At 24.9% G+C, this 9,758-nt stretch overlaps 1 non-coding gene across 1 annotated transcript; it reads right to left on the reverse strand.

Moving 5' to 3' along the window:
• Positions 1-6,973: 6,973 nt before the first annotated feature.
• Positions 6,974-7,055, reverse strand: Trnas-aga (transfer RNA serine (anticodon AGA)). The gene has a single exon. It is a non-coding gene; the product is annotated as a tRNA-Ser (tRNA).
• Positions 7,056-9,758: the final 2,703 nt, after the last annotated feature.

Consider the following 9,758-nt stretch of genomic DNA (forward strand, 5'->3'; position numbering starts at 1 on the left):
TAAATGAAAAATTAATAAATATGAAATTAGTTTTATACATGCGTTAAAGAAATGTGTCGAAAAATCCGAAGAACAACAACAACAAAAAAAACCATAAAAGAGGGAGCCACACTCACAAAATTTGTAAAGCCACAAAGAATATCAACAATTATTCAGAATGAAAATTATAGTATTGGAAGTAAGTATTAATGAAATACATCTATTGTTTTCTTTGAAAAAATTACCGATTATCCTTTTTATAAATACCATAGACATCGTGGGTGTGCTATTCCCTCAAAGGCTTCCTCGCCCGCCCTTCTCCTCTGTTTTACAAAACTTCCTTGCATAAATCGCTCAACTTATACAACCTTTTCAAGGCCTTACTAAATCTAACAATATGTTTGTATTACTTGCACAAAATCGCAAACAAAAGATTGAGCACGATTGTGTTCTGTAAATATATTCACTTCGATTTCCTATTCGTCACGCTTCGTCTTGCTATTTTCTCTTCGCTATTTAATTTCAACAACTCATCAAGACTCATTTAGAGGGTGCAAGTCGAGTCCGCATGGGTCTACTGGCAGAATTAATAACACTTTTAAGACACCCGTTAAAAACAAACAATCAATTAAAATGCAATAGTAATTCCCTAGAGAAATGAAATAATTTAGTGATTTTTTTAAATATATATTTTTATTTTTATGATGGGGAAAATACATTAATTTTTTTTCTCTCTTGAAATCTAGAAGTGCATGAAAAACTTCATCGAACAGTAAAAAAATGTTCAAGGAGGAAGAATACTTATTTTATACATTTTTTGACAAGTGTTGCTTTTCATGGTAACTGAAAATAATAGACAAATTTTTTTTTATTGCATTTATTTACTGTCTGTTGCTAATCCAGAAAGTAAAGATATAAAACTCTATGAAATAGAGCCCATTTTAATTAAAAATTTAGTCCATTAATTTACTTTAAAGATTGAATGAGAAAATAAGAAAGAACTGCGGAAACATGTGCTTTAAAATATTTACTTCTGTAAATCGAATATTAGCGAAGGAACTTAATGCTAAATATTAAAAAATAGCTGGTACCCGGCGCGTTGCTGCCGCAGAAGAAATAATTTTTGGACTATCGTCTGAAATTTGAAATAGCTATATTATTTAATTAGGAATGATAGAAAGAATGGTATTTATTTTCTTGTCGACAATGAATACATTCATTAAAATTGAATTATATATAAAGGAGAAGTATAAATATTTATTCTATTTTTTTATTTTAGATATAATAATTGTATTATACCTATAACCTTCGCGCAAGTGCAAGCAATAAGTTGGCAAAAATATGCTTTTTCCATAAAAATAGAAAAAAAGTCATCATTTAAAATTGATATTTATTTTTGTTTTCATGATATAATTTTACTATTATTATTATTTATTTAAATTTTATTAGCATTTATAAATTGAATAAATTTGTAAATGTTTTAACTGATCTCATCACTTTCATTTGCATGAAAGCTAACGTGTTATAGTTAAAAATAAATTTAAAAATCGGAAATAGATAAACAAATGGCATGACAAGCAGTGAATTTCAGTGAATAATTATTTTGTGCATTTTAAGGTAGTTTATTCATCATTTTTAATTCGAATAAAACCTAGTGTAATCGATAATAACAGACAAAAAATCAAAAATAATTATTTTAGTTATTTTTGGAATTTTTTTTATTTATGTCAGTCTAGAATTGTACAATATATAATTGCCATCAATTTATTATTACATTTCATAAATGGCATTCTTATGTAAAAAAAAATTACGAGAAAATGCATTTTTTTATAATGCATTTCTTCATATTTCTATAGAAAGACAATTGACGTAAAAAAAATAATAAAACTTTTGTAATGATATAATCTATTTATCTAATAAGAACAAATAAATAAATCAAAACCATTTACTTTGCGTTAGTTAATTTAAAATACCATTCATATGCAAATGAAGTTTATTTCAAGTATGTTTTGTTGTCAGATACAATACTTTCTGCTCCAAGAACCAATATTTGAGACGCATTCATAGAATTAATTATACCATCAAATTACAGTGACAAACTTCCGACAAGACAATTACCAAATCCATTGAAATAACAGATATCGCAATGTTTTGTTGGGAATATAACAATTGTTTAATGCTATTCACTATGTTAATGCTTAATTTTTCTAATAAATCCATTAACAAAGAAAACGTCTGATGCTTTGAATTATAAAATGATAACATAATACTAACACTTTGTCAAGTATAATTGGTCAACTTTGTTACCTGTTTATTAGCTGTCACTTAATTATTATAGTGTTTGCAAATACACCCGAGTGTCTGCTTCAATATAATTAAATATAACAAAAGAATGCATCGCAATCATGTCATAGTAAATAAAATATACATTTTCACTATATTATTAAAATAAAAAATTAAAGCAACTCATTAAAATATGTATTAAGTTAAATGTATTTTGTAATGCGAACTTAAATTGGCCAATTCATCAAAAGAGGGGCCTCAAAAATGCTGAATCTGCCACTGAAGAGTGATAAAAGAAATCGAACGATTGTATTTAAACAGAGAGAAAAAAGTTATGTGAAACTATCGAATCATTAAACATATAAATGCCTCTATTATTAACAATAACTTGCAGTGTTAAAGATTTATAATTAAATTTTGGAATCGAAGTACTCGGGTTTGAAATGGTATCTATTCCATGCAAATATCACTTAATAATGATACCGCGGAAGTAAAAAAGAATTTGAAAGAATAGAGATATGCTGACTCATTCGGTTAAGGATTTGATGACATGATAAACATGAATAATTCAAATTCTATATTGTATTTCATAGGTAAAAAAAAAACGATGTTTTAATCATATTTGCCATATAAGACAGTAAAATTTTTTTAACTGATAGGATTTCCAATTGCGATCAAATTGAGACATGGAAAGTGAACTAGATCATAATTTTCGTTAAACCAAAGCCATTGTGTTAAAATAGAAATCCATAATTAATCAATGTTATTTAAATTCGTTTTTCTTTCTTTCCGTTGATAAACTATATTTGATTTAATCTTTGAAATTAACCAGCAGGGCTGTCATCTGTCTCGAAATTTTCTCATATACACCTTAATAAAAGTATCAATGTTTTTTTATTCTCGAATAAAATTTGTGAACTTAGGACATCAGTGTGAACGCCAGGTGTCCTCAGATTTATTTATTTTTTTAATTCAGAATTCGCAAGTCAGCGTTTTTTGTTTCATAATATAGTGAAGGGGAAAAAGTATTCATATCAGATGCCAATTTTGTGACCGATTGAAACCAAAATTTGACTCACGACTCCAATTTTAATTATACGATCACATATCGAATTCCGTTTATTTATATCGTTTGCATTTTTGATTTATTACTTTTATATACCAGCGAAGGTATAGAGCGGAAACTGTCGAGACTTTGGCAGATTTATTTCTAAATTTGATACAAATCTACACTTTAGATGTTAAAACTTTGCACCAAATTTTATCTGCTTAGTTCTTTATGTTTTATAATTATCATGTTCATTTACACTCAGACACATAAACAATTTTCCTTCTTGTTCAAGATACGTTAGAAATCTATGAATCTGGTGTAAAGCCTGTGTAATAAATTTCATCTTTCCAGCTCAAAGCATTTTTGAGTAATCATTTTTACTGTTTGGCAACCGCACTTAATTCCAAAAATGTATTTTTAAGATTCGGGAAGGAGTGAAACGTGGAGGAATTAATCAAATCTTGAAATCGAATTTTCGAATGCTTACAATATTTTTTCTTTGTATACTTCATATATGAAAAAACAAAATTTTAAATTTAAAAGTAATTTTAAGCAAGATAGTGAAAAAAAAATTACAAAATCTTTTCACACAAATCAAATATCGTACAACAAAGTTTGACTTCTAAATCAAGCAGCTAACCTCAAAATACACTAGATCATATTGATCTGCAAGCAAATTCCAAACATGAGAAAAATGAATTATTTTCTGCAATTTAAATAATATTTGTAGTTAATTTATATAAGTTAAATCACCTAAAAGTTATGTGACTCTTAGGCATTTGTCTATTTTCAAATTCGAATCGGTGAGTTATACGACTACATCTACAAGTTTTTGAAAACGGTAGACAAAAATTAATGATTATAAAGAGAAAAAAATCTGCAGAAAATACACTTCAGATTATCTTTCAGTAAATATTAGTTTCTGGAAATGTCTTATATTTAGTAATAATTAAGTTGCAAAATTCCATGCTATTGCTGTGCTGCCATCTAGAGGCTACAAGAAGCAATAGATGCAGCAACAAGAAACAACTTTCGGTCTCACAAGTTACTGCAATCTTACGTGTCTTTGAATGGGGACTTCAGTAAAAAATCATTGTTTCGGAAGGGAGTTATGGAGAGCAAGATTTCAAAGAATCTGATAATTTGAATTCCTTCTCGATTATGTACTAAACAGTTGAAATAAGTAAATATTATCCGAATATAACGGCTTAATGTAAAATCTGCGATTTAATTGTTGGCTATTCATCATGCAGCATGATACTTTTTTATATTTACAAGAAAGAAAGTGTTATAAATTAGAAGTAAAGATGAAACTAATTTTCCCAACAGCTTGCAAAATCGCTAATCTTATGTCTAGAGTGAAAGTTTTCAGGAAGTATTGGAAATGGGTCGCGCTTTTCTTGTTAGAAGTGGTATTATGTTTTATTTTATTTTATTTCTTTTTCTTGCATCTATTAATTAATGGTAAAAACCTCATAAAAGGCAATCTGTCAGATCTGCCTGTCTGCCAATAAAATTACATCTGAGATGCTGAATTCAGTGAAACAAGAAAGGCAAACCAAGGTGTTTTTCCCAAATCTATTTTTTTGCTTATTTAGTTCGAATTTCGAAAATCAGCCTTGCAACAAAATAAAATATTCTGCTTCCGTTCTTGCAAACAAATTTCTGGTATATTTTCTCTCTCTCTCTCGATTTTAATATTGGTTCATTAAACAATATGTCCCTTTATAATAATTATAAAGTATTTTTTATAAATGATCAATTTTTTAAAAAAGGTATTGTAAACAAAATAGTCTGATTTTTATTTCTGTAGCCAATATTTTTATTAATCATAATCTTTTTATACATTTCAGATAAAAGAACTTTTTTACTAACAAATGTCATTTTATTAGCAATGTCGCTTTCTATTTTTTCATATACTGTACTTTTTGTTAGAACATTCTATTTATTTGAAACATTTATTTGCATACGTTATAAAATATAAGAAACATTTTAAAAGTAGTTTCAATTTAACTAAAACTATCAGTAAGCTACGTTTAGATGCAAATAAGTTTTTGATCAAGCGAAAATATTTTTTAATTTTATCTTTTTGATCAGTTATATCACATATAGATTTTTTTTTAATACGAAGAAAGAATGAATTCAAATTTTAAGAATTTAATTCATCGTTATATCTAAATTTGAAAAGTATTTTCTCACGGTATAAAATATTGCTTCAATACATACTCTACCATCGCAACTTTGCATAAATATTTAAAGAACGAGGCCCGATTGATCAATAGTTTAAGGTAATTTTAAATTGTTTCAATCGTCATATATTGAAATTCTATTTTAAGCTATTTTTATATTTTGCAATTTAAATTTGGCTCTATAATTTATATTTTTAATGCCATAATATGTGACAAGATAAAATTCTTTTTAAATAATTGGAATACTGCAAAAATTCACATGAATTTTGCAGCGTATGAATACTTCTTCATGTTGTTCAATATAATTCTTTCCTTTAAAAGAATTAAGAATTGTTTTAGTATGAGGAATTGAAAAATATATATATAATTTATTTAAAATTGTTAATAAATAAATATTTATGAAAGAAAATTTTATCCAAAATATTTTTAATTAAAAACTTTTAAATAAAAACTTATTTACTTCACTAAAAATAATATTTGTTATTATCATAGATTTCCTTTGAGATTATATTCCTGATAGTTCATTTTCTTTTATTAACTGACTGCCTTTCAGATAATTTTGAAAGCCAAAATGTCCCACAAATAGTTAATTATTGCAAATATTCATTTATTCATTATAATCGAATTAAACATTAAATTATTATTTACTTTTAACAGAAAGTAAATTAACGTTATTTTGAATCTAAATACAAGGAATGCAATCTCTCCCCTTTTCCTGTCGGAAATTTTTTGCCATTGTCTATGGACTTTAAAAATATCTAAGTAGTCGTAGCAGAAATATTAAGTTGTAAACAATATTATTTTATTTCTCTCGAATTCTGTATCCAAACAAAAATTTTACATATTGTTATCTGTACCATATTATTTAATACCACTCCTCTTCCCCCCCCCAAAAAAAAACTTTTTTTTTTTTTTTTTTTTTTTTAAATTTTGCATAACTAAACTAACAAAATGTTATCTAATAAAGATTTCAAAAACGTTAAATATTTCCACAACCGTATAACTGACTACACTAATTTATAAACTTCAATATTTAAAATTATTAAAATAAATTCACTGAAAAAAAATTATCGAAGAAAAGTCTTTATTATCATCATATTTTATATATGTGTTTGCTTTTCATTCTTTATTATTAACTACAGGTAATCAAAATTTTGAAGATACAATGTTGTTAACGAAACTTTTTGTTATCTGTATAACCTCTATAATATTTACAAGCATAATTAATTGAATAATGTATAACGATTCATTTCAATAATCAAGGTTATTTATATTTGTTTAAATTAAAATTATATATTTATTAATTTTATTATATTTAGTTATCAATATTTGTTTAAAAATAAATATCAGAATTAAACAATTAAGTTTCCCTTTAAAAAAAAAAGTTCTTACCATATACTAGTGAGAAGGGAAGACCTATAAGATCGAAAGAAAATAAAAAAGTTGGGGAGAAAGAAAAAAACAGTTTAACCGCAGTCGGTAGGATTCGAACCTACGCGGGGAGACCCCAATGGATTTCTAGTCCATCGCCTTAACCACTCGGCCACGACTGCACGAATTTAACAGATAACTTAATGATTAAATTGACATATGTAATAATCAACTGCATTTTTTTTTCCTTACTTTTAGTGAAATTTATTGTGGAGATCTTTTTATTCAAAATTTTAGACTTAATTTTTACTGGCGAAATTTTAGTCATTAAAATATTTTTTAAAAACAATTCAAATAAAAGAAATAGTGTGGTTGTAACTTTTTAATGTTAAAGCACTTTATTGTTTGTTTCCTGTAGGAAGTCCATGAATTCTTACATTTTTCAGAATTTTTATTTTAATGAATAGCAATAGGTCTTCAACTTGTATACAACAAAGAAGATGAAATTATTCAAATGATTTTTTTATATAAAATATAAATTAATAATTTTAAAATATAATGAATAATTTTATCAAAATATAAATTAATTCTGATTTAGTAAATAAATACCATACAATCAATGATAATTTTAATAAAAATTCATTTTTAGGGAATTAATGAATTATTTTCAAACTAAAAAACTAGTGTTAATGTATTTGATTTTTTAAGAAAAAATTATTTTAAAACCAGTTTACATGGGAAATTTTATTTACATTATTTTGAAGTCAAATAAAATCTCACAGATTAAAAAAAAAAAAAAAAATACATAAATATGTCATTGAAGTGGGATAATTTGCAAACATTAACCAATTAGGAAAACATTAAAAAATGAGTTTTTTATTACATTTTACTACTAAGATTTATTTAAAATACATATCATTTCATTTTTTTAAAACTTTTAAAATTCAATTGTAAATGATGATTTTAGATATCAGAAATCAAAAACGTTTCTTTTTTTTTTAATTTCTGCTTAGTATTTACCCAGCTGCTTAATTTTGCTAACTTCTGTATTGTATCAATGTCTTTGACTAAAGGAACAATTGAATGTGCGCCAATTTCATAATAGTGGAGAATTTTTAATGAAATTGCAATCTTTCATCAATGAAGATAAGACTGCAACCAGAATTTTTTCATTCATTTCAAAAGTGTCTCACTTTTATGGGGGAAGGAATATTATTTTAAATAAATTTAATCTCTAAATTACCTAACTGTGGAAATTTAATAGATATTAAAAATCATCATTTATTGGTAATAACTTATTCTGATTATTTGAAAGTCATTTTGTCAGCATTTTAACATAATTATATTCGCTGGGTTTTTTTTTTTTCAAAGTTATTGAAACACATTGATTTTAATAAAACTACACTGTACTTAAAAGTACCATCTGAAATTATTATTTACATATATTTTGTAGTAAAATAATATTTATTTACAAATAAAATCAATAATTTTTTTAAAAAAATTTGAGACTTGCATTTGAATCTTTAGACAACAGAATAAAATTTTCTTTTAAAACTATAAAAATGCTTATAAAAAACACAAATAAAAATTTCTATCATATCCCATATTTTGTTGTAAATGCCAAATAGTATTTGACATAACATTCTATATTTCATTGAGTCATTAAGATTATCCAACTTTTGTTTATAACATTTTCAAAATGAAATTGTAAAAATGTACTGCATTTATTTGCTCATCAGCTGCCATCTACGACTACTTTTTTACCCCCTTCATTTAGAATACTCATTATGTTCAATTTCAATTGAAACTCTTATGCTTGACTTGATATTTATGATTTCCTCCAGAAAGTAATTTTAAACTTCCAAGTTATAATGGATGTGCATTTTTTAGTAGCCTTTCACTTGTTTTATTTATTGTCTATATGAATATTTCTAATGAAGTCAAATACCTCTCCTCTCTGTTTATAGAAAAGTATCTGTCCATGTCATTTTAGAACTAACTAAATGTTGTCAGTGCTAATTTCACATTAATATATTTATTAGATAAACATATTTCATTTCAAATTAAAACATCATGCCATATTTAATATTTGACAATAAGTTAGCTTAATTAAAGCATGCTCATAAAAGGAATTAAAAATTATCAACCATAGTATATCTATGTGATATATTTCCTATTATTGTAAGAAGCTTGATTACAAATTTCCATTTCACCCAAAAATTTAATGAAATAAAGAAAAATCAATATATTATAAAATATGAAAACATTTTTTTTTTAGCTTTTAACAATTAAAGTCAAAATTAATTATTTGAATAAACAAAACAAATAGATTCTTTGTAATATTGGAAGGTATAACTACAAAATATAATTTATTTTTCTGAAAATTATTTTTTAAATATAATGCTAAAATTAGAATAAAAATATCATAAATTAAATTAGTATAATCAGAGAAATAATTTTAGAAATTTTAAGTTGACAAAAAAATTAGTTTTACAAAAACCATAAAATCTGCTTACTTTCTTAACTAAAATTTCCAAAAATATATAGCTTTAAGATGTATTCCCCACTCTGTAAAGTATATTTGTGCCAATTTTGGTAATTTTACATTAAATAACATCGATATACACAGAAAAACAAAGAAACGTGCACACATTAATTTTTATTACTATTAGAGTAAAATATGTATATTTTGAGATAAAAGATTTTTTTTTTTTTCATTACAAAGCCTAACTTGAGACTACAAATAAATTATGCTCATATGTTTATAAAATTTTTAACTTTTATTAATTATTTTTATTTTATATAATTTTATTTAAAATTACCATAAAATTAAAGTTAACAAAAAGTCTTAAATGATGAAAAATGCTGAATCATATCCAAAAAAC

The sequence above is a fragment of the Argiope bruennichi genome, chromosome 1, assembly GCF_947563725.1.
Source record: "Argiope bruennichi chromosome 1, qqArgBrue1.1, whole genome shotgun sequence".
Lineage (NCBI taxonomy): Eukaryota > Metazoa > Arthropoda > Arachnida > Araneae > Araneidae > Argiope > Argiope bruennichi.